Below are 22,312 nucleotides of genomic sequence, written 5' to 3' on the forward strand. Positions count from 1 at the left end.
TATTTCTCGTCAAGATGGGGGACTGCAGGAGTGGGGCGCCGTTGTGTATGGCTGCTCTGCCTGCAGTCCTTCCTTTCACCCTTTTTTTATTTTTACTTTTAGTCCTGTTAAAAAAACAAAATGTTTGTTGGAGGTCTTCTTTTATGTGATGGATGGGGGGAAGGGGAAGGGGGAAACTTTATTTCCTAGTCCCTACCTGGTCGGAGAGGCGGCTTCCCTCCGAGCTGCTTCTTCGCCCCTTCCTCGCGGCCTACCATCGGACTGGAGAGGCTTTTCCTGTCGGGATTGTCCGGGACTACAGCTTCGGCGGCGGCACAGCGCTGAGACACCATCATGGCGCGGGCGATGCCTTACCGGGTCGCCGTGTGGTAAGCTCCGGAGTGCTGTGACCGCCGACACCAACATCCGAGAAGCTGTGGCTGAGGAGCGTCCAGCCGCTGGCGGCGCTGGATGTAAAACACCATGGAGCCTGGGATCCGAGATTGCCAGAGTCGGAGCTCCAACCAGCGCGGCCTGAGGACTTCGGGTGCCGCGGTCTCAGGCCGCTCTAGACATTCCAAGCCGCTGAGTAGTATTCACCCGACGCCGGAGTTCCATCTTCCCCGCAAGAGGGCCTGAAAACATCGGACTGGCTGCGGAGGCCACAAATAGACCCCGACCTCGGGTGATTCACACAGGAAGAGGACTGAAACATTCTGATGCCTTTCCTCATAGTGGAAATTTTTGATTCTGTTGTGGGGGGACGTTCATGTTGAATTCATTTTTCTTTTTTTTAAAATTTTCTATGGATGTACGGAAACCTAATTATTTATTTTATGTAAAGCACTTTGGTTTCAACACAAGTTGATTTAAACGTGCTATATAAATTTACTTACTTACTTACCCCCTACCAAACCAAAGCCAACCAACGAGTCCCTCAAATCTAATTGCCACTTTTCCATCAGGAGTCCTCGTAGTCTCCCATCTCCTATGTTCTTTATAAGCACATCCACATTCCTTTTTCAAAGTATCCAGAGGTTTATTCCCTTCATCATCTTTTAATTCTATTCTAAGTTTTAAAGCTGCCTCTTGCCAGTTCGCCATTATTGCAGCCTCTCTAGGTTCTCTTAATCCTTCATAATGTTGTCTCCACAGCCCAATGAGTTCCTTTGCAGAAGAAGGGTTTCGGCCCGAAACGTCGCCTATTTCCTTCGCTCCATAGATGCTGCTGCACCCGCTGAGTTCCTCCAGCAATTTTGTGTACCTTCGAGTTCCTTTGCAATTTCACTTTGACTATTTCGCCAAATAATCTTCTCAATATATCTTATGCCCTCCAGGGTTCCAACCCCTCCTTCGGGCCACAACTTACTTCCTAATTTCTTATTCAAAGTTCCCGAGAAATTATTTAATCTTTCCGCATCCTTAGGAAACTTACTGCAAATTATTTGCAATGGGCTTTCTGGATCTGTCACAGTATTGATCAAGATCTTTGGTATTGATTTGGTTCCCCATTGTTACTTACAATGGAAACAATAGCTCAAGCTATTCACACCTCGATCACAAAATTCCTAAGACTTAACAAGTTTACTCACAACACAATGACAAAAGTTTTCCAACACACTAGTAAGTCTCTCATAAGACAAGGCAGAGCTGCCAACTCTCACGCATTGAGCCTGAGACTCACGCAGTTCGCCCAATTCTCACGCTCTCACGCTGATCACAGAATTTCTCACACTCTGCCGTGAGAAATTCTGTGATCAATGAGAATTTCAAAATTAATATCAACTGCTTGTGTGCGCGTCTGTTGACATGACAGCAGCATTCTTATTCTCCGTTATTCTCACTTGACCGAACTGTCACACACCTCCAAAGCATGTCCCCATGCAAATTTACATTGAAAGACATGGACTGGGCAATGAATGAGTGTCACCCAGCGTAGCAAGTGAGGCCAAGTCCTGTTCTCGGCGGCAGTCGGAATTTAAGGATTTGCGGGGGGCTGCAGCCCCCCTCCTAAGAATTAAGGGGCTGTAGCCCACTTTTTTGGCTAGACATATTTCAATATCTCCGGTTTTTGGATGAGGTGCTGCTGTGTTCTGAGCAACCTGGTCATGGGTGTTGGAGAGCTGGGGCGGAGGGAGGGATGGAAGCAGAAGCAGTGGCGGGGGCAGATGTGGACGGGATGCCGGCACTGGCGAGTGTTTGCGGGGCCCTCCCACACCCTCCTCCCACTCGGTCGCTCCACTCACTCGCCGGGTACCCCCAAGGACAGTGATCAGTGATCGCTCAGTCCCCCCACTTTCAAAAACGCCCCGTGGCCCCTGGTTCAGATGGAGAGCACTGCCAGATGTGAGCGGGGAACTGAGGCCAATTGTCCGTGATATCTGGATCCCAATGCTCAGCGCTTCATGTTTCGGAGTTGGCTAATGTTATTGATTTGTAATTAGCCTGATTTGTAATTAGTTGACAAAACCTTAATTTATTAATCCGGAATATCCAGGGGGATGGGATAAGTGTAATATTAAAATGACATGCAAGGTGTCAGACTATCTGTCACAACATACAGCCCCGAAAAAACATTATTTCCTTGTAGGTAGCACTACTGTAATTTGCCACTAAACTATTATGTTTGTTTACCTCACTGACTATTTCTAACCCCCCCATCCCCCAAATTCCTTTGACAGTTTGAATAGAAATGTCCCCAATCTCGTTGTTTTATTAATTGAACACGCAGATGAACATCCTCAAAGAGTGTAATCAGATGGAAGCTGATTCAGATGCGATGTTTAACAGCTTATTCAAAGAAGGGGCATATTTTAAAGGTGTGTCAGAGATACTTGCAGGGGAATGTGTGAGGAGGTTATTATTTGTCTTTAGTTTTAGCTTGAACCTGGACATCTGAAGGTTCAAAGTGTAATATAGTATTTGTGCTGATACTTGACTCCAACTAACCACGTAATGAATATCATCCATTCCGGAGGTTTTATTTTTCTAATGCAATTTGAACTTCACTTGGATTTCAATCACTTCAATGCAAAAGCAATTGGGAAAGGGGAGCATTGGAACAAAAATTTCCCTCTGTACACATGAACTGTAATATAATAATGTATGCATGTTGGTAGGTGCAATCAAAACAAAGATCTTTTTATCATTGTTGTGTTATGAATACCAGAGAAAATATTATGTACTCTCAATATTCTATCACATTAAATAGAATATTATTGCTTAAATATATAATTATTGTACTTTGCATTTCGGAAAAGTCGTAGCTGAGAGGAAGACAGAAAAAATATTGAAAATATTGGGGGTGAAAATTACTTCAGGACAGTTTGTTAGGAAAATGAAGGAAATGGTAACAGAATACATACAGCTCGTGAGTATAATTTTATGGGTGAGAAATTCAACCAATTGATGACTTCTGTGACTACGTAACTAGCATGTTAGATATTAAGGAAGCCAATGGATGTAGCACATTTTGTCCATGAAGTGCCCCATAAAAGATTACCGCATTAGTTAAGCACCTGTGGACTTGAACGTAATAGCACCTGTGGACTTAAATAGGGTGTCAGATATGGGGCTTTATGTGCGGGCCAGATATATTGTCAGTGCAGAGGGGCAAGGAGCAAGGCCAAGTGTGCATCCAGAGTCAAGGTCTGGAATAGTACTATGTGAGCAGTCAAAGCTGGGATAATGGGAGTGTTCAGCACTGGGAACCTAAGCAGGTAAGCAGCTATGATCAGGGTAGAATAGGGGGCCAGGTGTAAGGCTGGACTCAGGGTCAGGAATGTGAGAAGGTATGCAACTGGAGTCAGGGTCAGGAGTAGTACCAGGTGTGTAGTGAGACCCAGGTTGGCAACATGGGCCAAGTGCTTGATTATAATCTGATGAATACATGAATACACTAATGTGCTGCACCTGTTGATCAGAGCCTGGTTCTACTGTGGAATATAATTTAGCCTAACCTTATCCATAGCTAATCCAATTTAAAGCATAAATATTGCATTCAAGATTCAAGATAGTTTATTGTCATGTGCCCCAGATAGGACAATGATATTCTTGCCTTGCTTCAGCACAACAGAATATTGTAGGCATAAACAAATAATGAAAAGATCAGTGTGTCCATATACCATTGATTATATATATACACACACACACACATAAATAAGCATTGAGGAAGGACATCCTTGTGATTGAGGCAGTGCAGCGAAGGTTCACGAGATTGATCCCTGGGATGGCGGGAATGCCATTTGAGGAAAGATTGAAACAACTAGGCTTGTCATTTGGAGTTTAGAAGGATGAGGGAGATCTTATAGAATTATATAAAATTATGAAAAGACTGGTCAAGCTAGATGCAGGAAAAATGTTACCAATGTTGGGTGAGTCCAGAACCAGGGGGCAATGTCTTAGAATAAAGGGGAAGCCATTTAAGACTGTGGTGAGAAAAAACTTTTTCACCCAGAGAGTTGTGAATTTGTGGAATTCCCTGCCACAGAGGGCAGTGGAGGCCAAGTCACTGGATGGATTTAAGAGAGAGTTAGATAGAGCTCTAGGTGCTAGTGGAATCAAGGGATGTGGGGAGAAGGCAGGCACGGGTTATTGAGTGGGGACGATCAGCCATGATCACAATGAATTGCAGTGCTGGCTCGAAGGGCTGTGAAAGAGTTAGTTATTAATTGATTGTTGTCATATTTAAGCTTTCCTGTTGTAAAAGGCCAATTGTAATGCATGATGGGATTTGGACAACTTCCATCGTGACAAGGTTTTTTTTAACTTAAGGTGAATAGTTCACAGCTCTCTTGTAAGGTTTTATTATGTAAGTTGAAGAGGTTAATCAGATAAGAAGGGGCCCAGAGGATGCCATTGGGGTGACTGGCTTTTGGCAAAGAGTGAAAAACAACTCCATATTTGGAGGTGGATGATGGTTTTTGTACATTAAATCATGCAATTGGTTTTATATCTGTACGTATATAAACTCGGGTGTTCTGGTATTTCTTTGTGTGTGCTGCTGGAGATTCAGACGTGAAATTGTTGCCTCTGGGTCTCTAAGTCCACACCCGTCAGATGTTAAATTAAAGCTTTGTATGGTCTTAAGAATTTGTACTTTGTCTATCTTTTAAGTGAACTTTTTCATTGGCGTAGTCGCGCAGGTCTCACTGGAACTACCACTGGATGACTGAGCAGAGGTTACCAGGACTGGAAAAGGAGGAATACGAGCTCTATCGGTCCATTGTAACCGACTCCAAGACATTCCTGGAAACACCTCTGTTTCTTCATCAGAAGTTGGTCTGTTCCCAGCTGAGGCTCTTAGAGATAGACAAAGGTAAGACCAATTGTGAATTGTGTATGCATTTTTACGTATGTATTTTGTGTATATATTTTTAAGAAGGAATTGTGTATGTATTTTAAGAAGGAATTGAGCTTTCTCTCTTTCACTCTCTCTCTATTGTTTTCCTCTCTTCCTCTACAAAGGGCTCGTCGGCCTTGTTGAGACACCCGTGGTTTGTCGGGTTGAGAAACAGGAGATGAGGTTTGCGCCTGCCTTGTTGAGACATCCGAGGATTTGTCGGGTTGAGAAATAAGGGGCTCTCTCTCTCTCAATGATTAAGACGTCTGCCAAGTTGAGACACTGGGGTCTCGATTAACGAGTCTGCCTAGTTGAGATATTTGGGACGGTGTTTTTTAAGGGATAAGGAGTTTGCCAAGTGAGAAACTTGGGTCTCGATTAGCGAGTCTGCCTGGTTGAGAAATTTGGGACGGTGTTTATTTTAAAGAATTGAGAAGTCGGCTTTCTCTTTCTCTCTTTCTCTTTCTCTCGCCCTCTTTTTCTCTATCTATCTATGGGGTATACTCTGGATAACATTGAAGGAGGAACCCCCTTTCAACATATGTGTTATTTAAATTCTAAGTATAATAAGAAATTTGGAATATTTTGAAACCAAGCTGACCACATGGTTAGGAAATGAGAAAAGGTGGAGGGATCCCTTTTCCTGACAAAGCAAAATAACGGAAATTGGCGGGGAAATTCGGACAGAATTAAGCATTTCCTGATTAAGGCAGTCGAAGATGAGGAAGGGAGTAAGGACTGAAGCAGAAGAAGAAGAGAAATAGTATTAAATTCAACATTGAGAGTTAAAACAAACCTGCCTTCCAGATTTGAATAGCTTTTGGCACAGAGCAACAGAACGGCAGGCAACCTTGCATTGCTAAGCCTCGAATGAGAATGTGGGTCTTTGTCTGTGGAATTTGAAACCTTATTGGGTGTGGCCAGACTTTGAAAAAGGGGAGTCTGATTGGTCGCCACTTCAGTGGGTGTGGCCAGACTTTGAGTGACGGGAAATCTGACCAATCACGGTCTGGATCATGATCACAGCGTCCAGGATCCTGACTGACAGGGAATTGGACCATCCTACCCTGCTGCCTATCATTGTGAAGATTTATGGTAGAAGGAAAAATGCTGTAACGGGTTTTATTTCCAACTTAATTTTCTCGTTTCAACAAGAAGGCTATCAGAATTTAAAGGCTTTACAACCACAATTGAGACATCAGTCCTCCCAGAGCAATGCCTGAGCTAATAAAACATAGTGGCCTGTAAAATCTTTCTTGTACATTTTTTGAAACCAAGTTTTTGGTGAAAAAAAAGGATTTTGTCAGAAAAAGGGACATTAGATTAAAAAGAGATGTCTTTGAAGTAAATATAGTATGAACTGCTTTTGTAAATGGCTTTTGTACATTCTTTTGTGTATGTCTATGTGTTCCTTTAAGAGACTGAAATGCATGGGGTCCCTTGGTGTAAATAAGTTTTTTAAATTCTTGTTGCTACGATAAAAACAAATCAGGTTTGAAGTCTTTGATACCTGTGTTACACTTTGAAGTTATGTGGAACTGTGTGTTTTGTTTTTGCTGTTATGACTGCAGGGAACGAAAAATTGTTCAAACTTTTGTTTGTTTGAATGACAATAAAAGGAATTCAGCAGAGATTCTATATGACCATTCACTAGGGGCAACATGGAACCAGAATACTCCGAAGGCTGTTCACTTTCATCACATGACAATGGAAATGACTAATTATATTTTATCGTTAACCAGGGCATTGAAGGACGTACAATAGAACCACTATTTCTAAAATTGAACCTGGTACTTGTGTAACAATCAGGAATTGGATGAGGAAGAGACTGGACATTCAGTGGGAAGTCATTACCAGGTCCTTCTAACAACCCCTACCGCAGAAAAGGTGGAAGGGAGACATGCGTGGGTTCATTTTCACCCCTGTAAGATTGTCAGTATGGTGCCTAAAAGATAAAACGTTAACTTCTTTCTTTTAAGAAATCCCTTTCTAGGATAGATTGCGATGCACTATTGTTCGCCTATCTTGGGACATTGATAGCCATCAGATCTGTGAGAAACCGCGTTTGCCGATGTAATGCAATGTGATGGCGATGGTGGCATTGGCAGATTTGCAGGTGACGCAGGGCTGGGTGACTGCGAGCTGTGGGAAGGATGCTATGAACTGAGGGTGACCACAGGCTACGTACCCACTGGTGGTGCGACTCAAGTGTGGAAGTTTCACCTACAGGCCCTCAGTAATTATTATACACAATTAACCCATGCCATGCCAGGTCTGCATTCTAAGGTACGAGAAGTGCAGAGACCACTACCAGTTGAACACAAGGACAAGTTCATACTGTCAGACTACATACCGATAAGGCATTGGGACGCAAGGAATTAAAACTGTGTTGAACAAAACTGTACCAAGTGGTATCAACAACATCAACCGCCAAGAAGATTGAAGATCACCGTGTTGGATTCATCTGATTGACTTTAAACAGTTCGGAGAACCAAGAAAGGACAGTGGGGTGTCAGGTCTCGCGTTTGATCTAGTTTCTGTTTCTTATTGGTTTTTAGTATTAGAGTTTGCATTCTTGTTTTATTTTGGTGTCTCACATCTCCTCTTGTTTCAGGTCCCATTTCCTGTCAGGTCGTTTACCCTCATGTCATTGTTGGCCACGCCCTGATGTGTTTCACCTGTGTCTCGTTATCCCCTGCTAGTCTGTTGGCCACGCCCTGATGTGTTTCACCTGTGTCTCGTTATCCCCTGCTAGTCTGTATTTAAGCCTTTTGTGTTTTAGTTCCCATTGCCAGTTCGTGGTGTATGCTACTTGGTATCACCTCGTTCCAGCTCTCGAAATCTTGTGACCTTGTGATCTCGACCTTTGCCTGTATTTTCGACCACTGGTTCTTGCCTGCTCCTATATGGTACTGTTGCCTCTGTTTTGCCTACCTGTGTACTGACTTGGACCGATTAAACGCCGAAGACTGATCTGCCCTGTGTCTGAGCCTGCATTTGTGTCCTCCTCGTTCAGTTCTGACATTACGAACTGGCCAACAATGGACTCAGCGGGCTCTGATCCTTTTCGTGCAGCGCTCCAGAAGCAAGAGGAGCGCATCTCGCATTACGAGGGTCAACTCTCCTCGATCGTCGCCGGGTTCCGGGATCTCGGCGAGCGTCAGCAGGGGTTCCAGGCAGACATCGGTTCACAGGTGAACACTTTAAGTTCTCGGTTTGAAGACCTGGTTACTCGGCTGAATTCTTTGTTTCCTGCTGCGGCTCCCGTGCCTGCCGAGTCTGTTTCCTTGTCTGTGTCTCCAGGAGCTCCGACGGCCACGGCTGCCACAGCGTCTCCATTCGTCCACCTGGCAAGACCGGAACACTTTTCGGGGGAATCGGAGAAATGTAGACCTTTTTTGATTCAGTGTGGACTGCATTTCGAACTTCAAGCGGCTTCCTTTTCATCAGAACGCTCAAGGGTAGCCTTTATCATCACGCACCTGTCGGGTAGGGCGGAGGCTTGGGCCACGGCGGAGTGGTCTCGGAATTCTCCTGTTTGCCAGACATCGGTCCTGTTCATGGAAGCTCTGTCCCGCACGTTTGATCCTGGCCGAGAGGCTTCACAGAACCTGGTCTCCATGAAACAAGGTAATCGCTCTGTTATGGATTTTGCTATTGACTTTCGAACTGTTGCTGCTAAGGGTGGATGGAATGAGGCTGCTTTGTTGGATGCTTTTCGCAATGGATTGTCTGAAGCTATCAAAGATCAATTGGCTCCACTAACCCTGCCTTCCGACGTCGAGTCTATGATTTCCCTGGCTATCCAAATTGACGCTAGGCTCAGAGAAAGAGATCGAGAGAGGAGATCGGCTGCAGTTCGGTCCTCCTCCCAGCAGTGGCGGCAGCGTCGCCCTTCACCTTCCAGTCGGGACTTCTTCCCTCTCGGCCGGTCCAGTCAGCCTACAGCGCCACCTGCATCTTCGGAGGAGCCCATGCAGGTGGGACGAGCCAAACTCAGTCCGGAGGAACGGCAGCGCCGCCTAAGGGAAATGAGGTGTTTTTACTGTGGTGAACTGGGACATTTGTTGAACAGCTGTTCAGTAAAAGACAAAGCTCACCAATGAAAGAGAGGACATTGGTGAGTTGTACCACTCCTATGAGCCGTTCCTCTCGTCCATTGTCGACGGTACAATTGTTGGTGCATTCCCAGTGGCACTCCCTGCAGGCTTTGGTTGATTCTGGGGCAGATGAGAACTTCATGGACATTCGCTTGGCTGATGAATTGAAGCTGGAACGTGAACAGCTTCAAGATCCTATGGAGGCTAGTGCACTGGATGGGCGCCTACTGTACAGGGTAATTCACCGAACTCAACCTGTTCAACTCATCGTGGCAGGTAATCACCTTGAGACCATCAGTTTTCATCTCCTCGACTGTCCTCTTCATCCTCTGGTTTTGGGGCTCCCTTGGCTGTCTTACCATAATCCTCACATGAACTGGGGTACTGGGGAAGTAATTTCTTGGGGGAATAACTGTAAACTCATCTATCTGCATGATTCTTCTCCTGAGTCTATGAAGGATCCGTCAAGGAGCAGTTTGCTGGGATCTTCCAGGACCACCCTCCGGCAGCCTCCCCGTTCAAGGGAGGAGGATTTTCCAGATCTCACCAAGGTTCCCTCATATTATCTAGACCTAAAGGAGGTGTTCAACAAGGCCAAGGCCACATCTCTTCCGCCGCATAGACCGTACGACTGCTGCATCGACCTTCTGCCAGGTACAGCGCCTCCTAAGGGCCATCTCTACTCCTTGTCTTCACCTGAGCGGCTCGCCATGGAAAAGTACATTGACGATGCCCTTGCTGCTGGGATCATCAGACCTTCTTCTTCACCTGCAGGAGCTGGATTCTTCTTTGTGGATAAGAAGGATGGAACACTTCGGCCCTGCATTGACTACAGAGGACTCAATGACATTACTGTTAAGAACAGATACCCTCTTCCTCTTATCTCCTCTGCATTTGAACTGTTAAAAGACGCTGCAGTATTCACTAAGTTAGATCTTAGAAATGCGTATCATCTGGTGAGGATAAGGGACGGGGATGAATGGAAAACTGCGTTTAACACACCCAGTGGTCATTATGAATATCTGGTCATGCCGTTTGGTCTTACTAATGCTCCAGCAGTTTTTCAAGGCATGGTTAATGATGTGTTACGGGACATGCTGAACCGATTTGTGTTTGTGTACCTTGATGACATTTTGATTTTTTCTCCAGACGAGACTTCCCATGTGCAGCATGTACACCAGGTGCTAGAACGTTTGCTCCTGAATGATCTGTTTGTGAAAGCTGAGAAATGTGAATTTCATGTTAACACTGTTCAATTCCTTGGTTATGTTGTATCACCTGCTGGTATACAGATGGACCCGAGCAAGGTCAGTGCTGTGGCCACCTGGCCTACACCCTCCAGTCGTAAGCGACTTCAGGGGTTCCTTGGGTTTGCTAATTTTTATAGGAAGTTTATCCGGAACTTTAGTGTCACTGCTGCACCACTCCATGCTCTTACCTCACCCACGTGCCTTTCTCTTGGTCCTCTCAAGCAGAAACTGCATTTATGAGACTCAAGAGGAGCTTCTCCTCAGCCCCCATCCTGGTTCACCCTGACCCGTCACTCCAGTTCGTGGTTGAGGTGGACGCCTCGGGTGTGGGCATCGGGGCCGTACTCTCACGCCCCTGGTCAGACATCTCCATGGACTTTGTCACGGGCTTGCCCTCTTCTGAAGGTAACACCTCAGTCATGACTGTAGTGGACAGATTTTCTAAGATGGTCCATTTCATTGCGTTGCACAAGCTTCCCTCCGCCAAGAAGACGGCAGAGGTCATGCTGTCTCATGTTTTTCGCATTCATGGATTTCCCAGAGACATTGTGTCTGACCGGGGGCCTCAGTTCGTGTCCAGGTTTTGGAAGGAGTTTTGTTCTCTGTTGGACGCCACGGTCAGCCTTACATCTGGTTATCACCCGGAATCCAATGGACAGACTGAACGCCTTAACCAGGAATTGGAGACAGGACTGCGGTGCTTGGTGGCACAGAACCCTTCAACTTGGAGCAAACACCTTATTTGGGTGGAGTATGCACACAACACACTTCCTTGCTCATCCTCTGGTCTCTCTCCATTCCAGTGTGCCTATGGTTATCAACCGCCATTGTTCCCTGCTGTGGAGAAGGAGTCCAGTGTGCCCTCCGCTCAGGCTCTCGTCCGTTGCTGTCGCAAGGTTTGGAATGGGGCTCGTCAGATGCTGTTGCGCAGTTCTACGCGTTACAAGAGGATGGCTGACCGTGGAAGAACGCCGGCTCCAGTATACTCGCCTGGTCAAAGGGTGTGGCTCTCCACTCGAGACTTACCGCTGAGGGTGGAATCCCGGAAGCTGGCTCCTCGTTTTGTTGGTCCTTTCCCCATATCGAAGGTCATCAATCCTGTGGCGGTTCGTCTCAAACTCCCCCGTGCCATGAGGGTCCACCCTACTTTCCATGTCTCCCGTCTGAAGCCATTTAAGGAGAGTCCTCTGGTCCCTGCCTCCACACCTCCTCCGCCCCCCCGGTTCCTTGATGGGGGTCGTGTTTACGGTCAGCCGGTTGCTGGGGATGCGCCGGCGTGGTCGTAGTTGTCAGTATCTTGTGGATTGGGAGGGGTATGGACCTGAGGAGCGGTCTTGGGTGCCAGCTCGCAACATATGCGACCCGGAACTTATCAGGGACTATCGGCGCCAACATCCTGAAGATCCTGGGCCGTCAGGAGCCGGCCGTGGAGGGGGGGGTACTGTCAGGTCTCGCATTTGATCTAGTTTCTGTTTCTTATTGGTTTTTAGTATTAGAGTTTGCATTCTTGTTTTATTTTGGTGTCTCACATCTCCTCTTGTTTCAGGTCCCATTTCCTGTCAGGTCGTTTACCCTCATGTGATTGTTGGCCACGCCCTGATGTGTTTCACCTGTGTCTCGTTATCCCCTGCTAGTCTGTTGGCCACGCCCTGATGTGTTTCACCTGTGTCTCGTTATCCCCTGCTAGTCTGTATTTAAGCCTTTTGTGTTTTAGTTCCCATTGCCAGTTCGTGGTGTATGCTACTTGGTATCACCTCGTTCCAGCTCTCGAAATCTTGTGACCTTGTGATCTCGACCTTTGCCTGTATTTTCGACCACTGGTTCTTGCCTGCTCCTATATGGTACTGTTGCCTCTGTTTTGCCTACCTGTGTACTGACTTGGACCGATTAAACGCCGAAGACTGATCTGCCCTGTGTCTGAGCCTGCATTTGTGTCCTCCTCCTCGTTCAGTTCTGACATGGGGCTATTGACCCTCTTTTATATTTTGGGGTTGGCCCATATGGATTGGACTTGGGGAAATAATCTGTTTTTGTTTATGAGTTTTGAATTTGCCCTTCGTAATAATAAATGTATGCTGGTTGTGTACGCACATCCCATATAATGGTGGGGAAGGAATACCTCTCATAACAATACTCCTTAACCTTACTGAGATTCTGGCCTTGCACTGTTTTTGCAAAATAAAAAGCAACTAATGGGTGCCTTCAGAATGGCAAAGTCAAGTACCCATATTTAAAGAATGGTATGTGGCCTCTTTTAAGACAGGATGGGAGGTAAATGAGACCAGGGTTTGGGATATACCATGGCTTAAATTAGTGAATTGCCCCAGAGCCCAGTTAATACTACCTGTTATTGTGACAGAAGAAGCAACGGAGTATACTTGAGGAACAGCACCTGCACCAAGGTTAGTGCTAATGGCCGCTGAGTCCAATAAATGGGACGTATTTTGTATGTGGATTCTGGGCATACCCATAGTTACCTGGTATATACCTGGGGATGAGAAAGGTTGATTAGGTCAACCTATAACTGAAGGGGATGTTGTTATTTGTTGTCCCTCATGTGAGAATTGTCTAACATCTAACTGAATTGTATATTCCCGATGAGGGCTAAATTATGTATATCAGAGTCAGAGCAATTCTGGATGATTGTTTTCCCACTGTATGGGACAGCCTGTTTATCAAGGGAATTGATTAATATGTCCCCTGGATTGGAGAAATTGTTTAATTAAATGGTGGACATCTTTACCTACAAGTAAAAGGCCCTTTCATCCATTATGGTTGAAATGGATGCACTTTGTCGTATATCCCTATAGGATAATAAGAAGGACGTGCTATTATAGGGTGTGAATGCTGCACTTACATCCCTGATGAATCTAACATTATAGATTTAGCAGCACATATTACTGCAGAAATAAAGATTACAGAGGTAGGGGAGGAAATGCATAACTTTAATAAAGGTGTAGAATGGTGGCCATTTAGCATGTTTGGAGGAATATGGGGAATGGATCTATTATGGATCTATTGTACTGCTGATCATTATATTAATCTATGTACTGAAATGTCTGAAGCCTTTACTATGTACTAACCAAGTACTGTAGTGTTATCATTTATATGATAAAAGGTAGGAATGAAAGAGTTAGTTATTAATTGATTGTTGTCATATTTAAGCTTTCCTGTTGTAAAAGGCCAATTGTAATGCATGATGGGATTTGGACAACTTCCATCGTGACAAGGGTTTTTTTAACTTAAGGTGAATAGTTCACAGCTCTCTTGTAAGGTTTTTTTATGTAAGTTGAAGAGGTTAATCAGATAAGAAGGGGCCCAGAGGATGCCATTGGGGTGACTGGCTTTTGGCAAAGAGTGAAAAACAACTCCATATTTGGAGGTGGATGATGGTTTTTGTACATTACATCATGCAATTGGTTTTATATCTGTACGTATATAAACTCGGGTGTTCTGGTATTTCTTTGTGTGTGCTGCTGGAGATTCAGACGTGAAATTGTTGCCTCTGGGTCTCTAAGTCCACACCCGTCAGATGTTAAATTAAAGCTTTGTATGGTCTTAAGAATTTGTACTTTGTCTATCGTTTAAGTGAACTTTTTCATTGGCGTAGTCGCGCAGGTCTCACTGGAACTACCACTGGATGACTGAGCAGAGGTTACCAGGACTGGAAAAGGAGGAATATGAGCTCTATCGGCCCATTGTAACCGACTCCAAGACACTCCTGGAAACACCTCTGTTTCTTCATCAGAAGTTGGTCTGTTCCCAGCTGAGGTTCTTAGAGATAGACAAAGGTAAGACCAATTGTGAATTGTGTATGTATTTTTATGCATGTATTTTGTGTATGCATTTTTAAGAAAGAATTGGGGTGAAACTGACGTGAAACTGTTGCCTCTGGGTCTCTAAGTCCACACCCGTCAGACGTTAAATTAAAGCTTTGTATGGTCTTAAGAATTTGTACTTTGTCTATCTTTTAGGAGAACTTTTTCAGCTGAATAGCCTCCTTCTGCACCTATTTTCTTTGTTTCTATGTTTCGATAAAGTGCAATAGGCTATTAAAGTTCAGATTTTTGTTTGAGTTGAGTTTAATAGTCTGATGGCTGTGGGGAAGAAGCTGTTCCAGAACCTGGATGTTGCAGATTTCAGGCTCCTGTACCTTCTACGTGAAGGCTGCATAGAGATGAGTGTGTGGCCAGGATGGTGTGCGTCCTTGATGATGCTGCCAGCCTTTTTGAGGCAGCGACTGCGATAGATCCCCTCGATGGTAGGGAGGTCAAAGCCGATGATGGACTGTGCAGTGTTTACAACTTTTTGCAGTCTTTTCCGCTCCTGGACGCACAAGTTGCTGAACCAAGCCACGATGCAACCGGTCAGCATGCTCTCGACTGTGCACCTGTAGAAGTTAGAGAGAGTCCTCCTTGACATACCGACTCTCCGTAATCTTCTCAGGAAGTAGAGGCGCTGATGTGCTTTCTTTATAATTGCATCAGTGTTCTGGGACCAGGAGAGGTCTTCGGAAATATGCACGCCCAGGAATTTGAAGCTCTTGAATTTGAAGCATTCAAGTGTAAGTTAAAGACTTGCAACAGTATGCACCAGATTGCACAATTTCAAGATGAAAAATGCAAAACTCCGTACCCCCCCCCCCCCCCCCCCCCCCCCCACCATCGCCCCCTACTATCCCTCGGGCTTCGTTTCTCGCAATTTCTCACTCCCAACTCTCACCCAATGTTGGCAGCACTGACAAGGACACAAATTCCTAACACCTAACAAGTCTCTCACACAATCTATCTCCTTTCAATTGGGCATCCAAAAATCTTTCACGCAAATCTCACACACAGAAATCACGGAGATCGCACAAGCTTTTAAAGCGGTAAATTAAAATGGTAAACACTCTCAGCTCAAGTTGGGGACCACCTTCTCAACGGAACAATCAAACACACTTCAGCAGCAAATCTCCTGCACTCAAACACTTGGATTCAAACAAAAGCAAATAAGGTTGTAACACGCAAGCAAAAACACATTCAAACAAGAAAAAATATAATTAAAGACTATGAACACAGCCACACTGCAACATAATATAAGCATTCGATTACAGGACAATTCTCAAGTAAATCACACTATTTTAAACTACACAAGATCACGCTATATTAACATACAGTCACGATTCAAACTACGATTACAACAGCAGCATTAATCACACAATTGCTATATTACAATTACGGAGTTATACGGAGTTATATACAATTACAGAGTTATTTTACAATTTTACAAGATCAAAAACGGATCTCTATACAATAAAGTAGCCTTCAATATGAATGCCCTGAATTTGGTAAAATTTAAATTGAAAAATTTAGATCACTGTCCAGATTATAACATGCGTCTTCCCCAGCTCAGTGTTGATTTTTAAGTATTTCAGCCAACACTGAGTTCCCAGTACTGTTTGGGACTTAAACCACACACAGGCGCGGCCTCGAACCTCTTAGGCCTCAAACCCTTCAACCCTCTAAATACTGGTCTTGTATTGGAGCCTACCAGGGAGAAGGCAATTCTGAATTTAGTGTACATCTTCTGGAAATTTTTGAGGATGTAACAACAGGGCTGCCAACATTGGGTGAGAGTTGGGAGTGAGAAATTGCGAGAGACCAAGCCCGAGCGAGTATAGCGACCGAGGGGGGGGGGGGGGGGAGAGCGAGGGAGGGGTGGGAGGAGGGTGAGAGGGAGGGGTGGGAGGAGGGTGTCCCCTTCCCATTGGTATGGAACATTTGCATTTTTCAGCTTGAAATTGTGCAATATGGTGTATACTGTAGCGAGTCTTTGAACTTACACTTGAATGCAATATATATGCTTTAAATTGGATTGGAGTGTTTTTGAAAGGGGGGAGGCTGTGTGATCACTGATCACTGGCCTTGGGGGTACCCGGTGAGGGACTGGAGCAACCGAGTGGGGAGAGGGTGTGGAAGAAGGGTGTCCCCCTTCCCAGGGTAGGAACCTTTTGAAATTTGATGTATTAACATCATGTTTTAGTGCACTGTAGAAGTATGATTTTAATGTTTTTTGTATGAAGTATTTTTAAGAGGTAACTTTTTAAGGGGTACCTTTATCCACACAAAGGGTGATGGGTGTATGGAACAAGCTGCCAGAGGAGGTAGTTGAGGCAGGGACCATCCCAACATTTAAGAAAATGGTAGACTGATACATGGATAGGACAGGTTTGGAGGTATTGACCAAAAGCAGGTAGCGTAGCTGGGACATGTTGGTGGGTGTGGGCAAGTTGTGCCGAAGGGCCTGTTTTCACACTGTATCACTCTATGACTACATTATACCTCCACCATGCATGAATGCTTCAAAATCAAGTGATCGAGTTTTATTGCCATATACTCAAGCATAGAAACATAGAAAATAGGGGCAGGAATAGGCCATCGGCCCTTCGAGCCAGCACTACCATTCAATATGAACATGGCTATTCATCTAAAATCAGTACCTCTTTCCTGTTTGTTCCCCATATCCCTTGATGTCGTTAGCCCCAAGAACTAAATGTAACTCTCTCTTGAAAACATCCAGTGAATTGGCCAGCACTGCCTTCTGTGGCAGAGAATTCCACAGATTCACAACTCTCTGCGTGAAGAAGGTTTGTCCTCATCTCAGTCCTAATTGGCCTCCCCTTTATTCTTAAACTGTGACCCATGGTTCTGAACGCCCCCAACATCGGGAACATTTTTCCTGCAGTTACAGTAAGTGAAAATCTAGCAGGCAAGCAGGATGCTTTCACCAACCACCCCCATTTGAAGTCCACTATCTTCCACCGTTTCTACCCAGTGCTTGGTACTTACTTCCAGCAGCCACTGGTTGTCCTCCAGGATGCACCGAGCCACAGCCTGATCCATGCCAGTCACCTGGGCGAATTCGGCACAGAGACTCTCAAGGCAGCGGCGCAACGCTTCGACGCCTCTGACGGCACGGGACTCTTGCACTGAGGCTGCTCCATGGCTGGAGCTGCAGTGAGCGACTCGCCAGCCCGGGAAACACTCGCCAGCCCCGTTCCCCCGTCCGCATCTGTCCCCGCCGCTGCTTCTGCTTCCAACACCCGCGGCCCATGTAGTTGATATGAGTTTTGAAATTTTCGTTGATCACAGAATTTCTCACAACAGAGCGAAAGAATTTGTGATCAGCGTGAGCATTTGGTGAAATGCGTGATTCTCACGCTCAATGCATGATAGTTGGCAGCCCTGCCTCTCTATCCCCCCCTCTCTCTCTCCCCCTCTCTCTCTTTCCTCCCACTCTGTCCCTCACCTCTTTCTCTCCCCTCTCTCTCTCCCTCCCATCTCACTCTCATCCCTTTCTATCTCTCTCCTCTCAACCCCTCTCTCTCCCCTCCCCCTCTCCTCTCTCCCCTCACCCCGCCTCCCCCCTCTCTCTCCCCTTCCCTCTCTTCTCTCCCCCCCTCTCTCCTCCTCTGTCCCCTCTCTCTCTCCCCTCTCTCCCCCCTCTCTTCTTCCTCTCTCTCTCTTCCCCCTCTCCCTCCCACCTCACCCTCTCTCGTCCCCTCTCTCTCTCTCCCCTCTCTTTCCCCCAACTCTCTCTCCCCTCTCTTTTCCCTAACTCTCCCCCTCTTTCTTCTCTTTCTCCCTGCCTCTCTATCTCCCCCTCTCTCCCTCTGCACACTCTCCCCTCTCTGTCTCTCCTCTCCCCCCCCCCCCCCTCTCTCATCTCTCTCCTCTCCTCTCCCTCACTCTCCCCCATTTCTCCCTCCCACCTCCTCTCTCTTTCTCCTCTGTCTCTATCTCCTCTTTCTCTTTGCCCCCCCCATCTCTTTCTCTTTCCCCTCTCGCTCTTCCCACTCTCTTTTACCACCCCTCTCTCCCATTCTCTCCTACCCTCTCCACCCCCTCTTCCGTCTCACCCTTCGCTCTCTTCCCCCCCTCTCCCACCTCACTCTCCCCTACCTCTCTCTCCCCCTCTCCCTCTTCTCTCTCTGCATTCACTCCCCCTCTGTCTCTCTCCTCACTGTCTCCTTCCCCTCTCTCTCTCTACCTCCCTTTGAGAGTCTGTCCCTTCGGCACAGAGACTCTCGCGGCAGCGGCGCAACGCTTCCGACGCCTCCGACGGCCCGGGACTTGTACTGTCCGGAGTGTTCCATGGCCTGAGCTGCAGCGAGCGACTCGCCAGCCCCGCAAACACTCGACAGCCCCGCAAACACTCGCAGCCCGGCTCCCCGCATCTGTTCCCGCCGCTGATTCTGCACTCATCCCTCCCCCAGCCCCGGCTCTCCAACACCCGCGGACCATGCAGTTTATCCGAGTTTTGAAATTTTCATTGATCACAGAATTTCTCACCACAGAGCGTGAGAAATTTCTGATCAGCGTGAGGGCGTGATAGTTTGCTCGAGGGCGTGATTCTCACGCTCAAAGCGTGAGAGTTGGCAGCCCTGTAACAAGTTAAATGGATAAGGGAGAGCCAGTGGATGTCGTATCTGGACTTTCAGAAAGCACATGGTATTGGAGGGAGGGTATTGACATGGATAGAAAATTGGTTGGCGGACAGGAAACAAAGAGTAGGAATTAACAGAACCCTTTCAGAATGGCAGGCAGTGACTAGTGACCTCTGTGCTGGGAACGCAGCTATTTTATATATATATATTAATGATTTAGATGAAGGAATTAAAAGTAACGTTAGCAAATTTGCAGATGACACAAACCTGGATGGCAGTGTGAGCTGTAAAGAGGATGCTATGAGGATGCAGGGCGACTTGGATAGGTCGGCTGAGTGAGCAGATGCATGGCAATGCAGTATAATGTGGATAAATGTGAGGTTATCCACTTTGCTGGCAAGAACAAGAAGGCAGATTATTACCTGAATTGTGTCAGATTAGGAAAAGGGGAAGTGCAACGAGACCTGGGTGTCCTTGTACATCAATGTCTGAAAGTAAGCATGCAGGGACAGCAGGCAGTGAAGAAAGCTAATGGCATATTTGCCTTCATAATAAGAGGATTTAAGTATAGGTCCTTTTGCAGTTGTACACGGCCCTGGTGAGACCACACCTGGAGTATTGTGTACAGTTTTGGTCTCCTAATTTGAGGAAGGACATTCTTACTATTGAGGGAGTGCAGCGTAGGTTCACCAGGTTTATTTCCGGGATGGCGGGACTGTCATATGATGAAAGAATGGGCTTGTTTTCACTGGAATTTAGAAGGATGAGAGGGTTCTTTTTGAAAAATATTAAAATTATTAAGGGATTGGACAAGCTAGATGCAGGAAATATGTTCCTGATGGTAGACAAAAGTGCTGGAGAAACTCAGCAGGTGCAGCAGCATCTATGGAGCGAAGGAAATAGGCAACGTTTTGGGCCAAAACCCTTCTTCAGACTGATGTAGGGTGGGGGGGTGGGGAGTAGAAAGGAAGACGAGGAGCCCGAGGGCTGAGGGAGAGCTGAGAAGGGGAGGAGACAGCAAGGGCTACCGGAAATTGGAGAAGTCAATGTTTATGCCGCTAGGGTGCAAACTGCCCAAGCGAAATATGAGGTGCTGCTCCTCCAATTTCCGGTAGCCCTTGAACCACTGGAAATTGGAGGAGCAACACCTCATAAACAGTTCTCACCCTAGCGGCATAAACATTGCCTTCTCCAATTTCCGGTAGCCCTTGCTGTCTCCTCCCCTTCTCAGCTCTCCCTCAGCCCTCGGGCTCCTCCTTTCTTCTCCCCACCCTACATCAGTCTGAAGAAGGGTTTTGGCCCGAAACGTTGCCTATTTCCTTCGCTCCATAGATCGCTGAGTTTCTCCAGCACTTTTGTCTACCTTCGATTTTCCAGCATATGAGGTCCTTCTTAAACAACATGTTCCCGATGTTGGGGGAGTCGAGAACAGGGGCCACAGTTTAAGAGTAAGGGGTAGGGCATTTAGAACTGAGGTGAAGAAAAACGTTTTCACCCAGAGAGTTGTGAATTTGTGGAATTCTCTGCCTCAGAAGGCAGTGGAGGCCGATTCACTGGATGCATTCAAAAGAGAGTTAAATAGAGCTCTTTGGGCTAGCGGAATCAAGGGATATGGGGAGGAGCAGGAGCAGGAACGGGGTACTGATTGTGGATGATCAGCCATGATCACATTGAATGACGGAGCTGGCTCGAAGCGCTGAATGGCCTACTTCTGCACCTATTTTCTATGTTTCGTGACACTCGGACTATCCTTTGCTGGCTTTTCCTGCACTAAACGTTATTCCCTTATCATGTATCTATACACTGTACATGGATTGATTGTAATCATGTATTGTCTTTCCACTGACTGGTTAGCACGCAACAAAGGCTTTTCACTGTACCTCGGCACACTTGACAATAAGCTAAACTGAACTGAGAACGTGCAAACTCCACACATACAGGAGTTGATGTCATAATCAAACCTGGGTTTCTGGTGCTGAGACCTGTTGCCCCACAGCAAAATCCTTTCTGGACCCTGGGGTTAACCCTTCCCTTGTTTGAGGGGTGTCTCCACTGGGAGACGCAGTCTCTACTGCCCCTCGATGTTCCGTTGAGGCAGGTACAATAACATTTAAAAGATACTTTTTGCAACTTTCCTGTGGTCAGAAACTCATCACTTGGTCAGATGCATAGATAGAAACATAGAAAAACAGTTGCAGGAGTAGGCCATTTGGCCCTTTGAGCCAGCACCGCCTTTCAACATGATCATGGCTGATCATTGAAAATCAGTACCCCGTTCCTGCTAATTCCCCATATCCCTTATTTCCTTTTCACCAAGAGTTAAATCTAACTCTTTCTTGAAAACATCCAGTGAATTGGCCTCCACTGCCTTCTCTGGGGCAGAGAATTCCACAGATTCACAACTCTCTGGGTGAAAAAGATTTTACTCATCTCAGTCCTAAATGGCCTACCCCTTATTCTTAAACTGTGACTCCTGGTTCTTGACCCCCCCACCCCCACCCCACCCCAACATGGGAAACATTTTTCCTGCAACTAGCTTGTCCAATCCTTTAAGAATTTTATATGTTTCTATAAGATACGCTCTCATCCTTCTAAATTCCAGTGACTACAAGCCCAATCGACCCATTCTTTCATCATATGTCAGTCCCGCCATCCCAGAAATAAACCTGGCGAACCTACGATGCACTCCCACAATAGCAATAATGTCATTCCACAAATTAGGAGACCAAAAATGCACACAATACTTCAGAAGCGGTCTCAGCAGGGCCCTGTACGACTGCAGTAGAACCTCCTTGCTCTTAAACTCAAATCTGATCGCAATGAAGCTTTCTTCACTGCCTGCATGCTTACTTTCAGTGACTGATGTACAAACACACCCAGGTTTCATTGCACCTCCCCTTTTCCTAATCTGACACCATTCAGGTAATAATCTGACTTCCTGTTCTTGCCACCAAAGTGGATAACCTCCATTTACCCACATTATACTGCATCTGCCCACTCAGCCAACCTATCCAAGTCACCCTGCAGCATCATAGCATCCTCCTCGCAGCTCACACTGCCACCCAGCTTTGTGTTATCCGGAAATTATGCACCAAATATGGACAAGTGCGACCATCTTAGATGGGCATGATGGACGAGTTGGAGCGAAGGAAACTTTTAAAAGTAATTTTGAGTTCTGAGAGCAGAATTAGGCTGTTCGCCCCATCAAGTCTAC

At 46.1% G+C, this 22,312-nt stretch overlaps 1 long non-coding RNA gene across 1 annotated transcript; it reads left to right on the forward strand.

Annotated features, from left to right (window-relative positions):
- Nucleotides 1–8,232: 8,232 nt before the first annotated feature.
- Nucleotides 8,233–14,234, forward strand: LOC116971460. Its single transcript, XR_004411500.1, has 3 exons — nt 8,233–8,243; nt 11,361–11,367; nt 14,189–14,234. It is a non-coding gene; the product is annotated as an uncharacterized LOC116971460 (long non-coding RNA).
- The last annotated feature ends 8,078 nt before the right edge of the window (nt 14,235–22,312 follow it).

Source organism: Amblyraja radiata, chromosome 3, assembly GCF_010909765.2.
Source record: "Amblyraja radiata isolate CabotCenter1 chromosome 3, sAmbRad1.1.pri, whole genome shotgun sequence".
NCBI classification, from domain to species: domain Eukaryota; kingdom Metazoa; phylum Chordata; class Chondrichthyes; order Rajiformes; family Rajidae; genus Amblyraja; species Amblyraja radiata.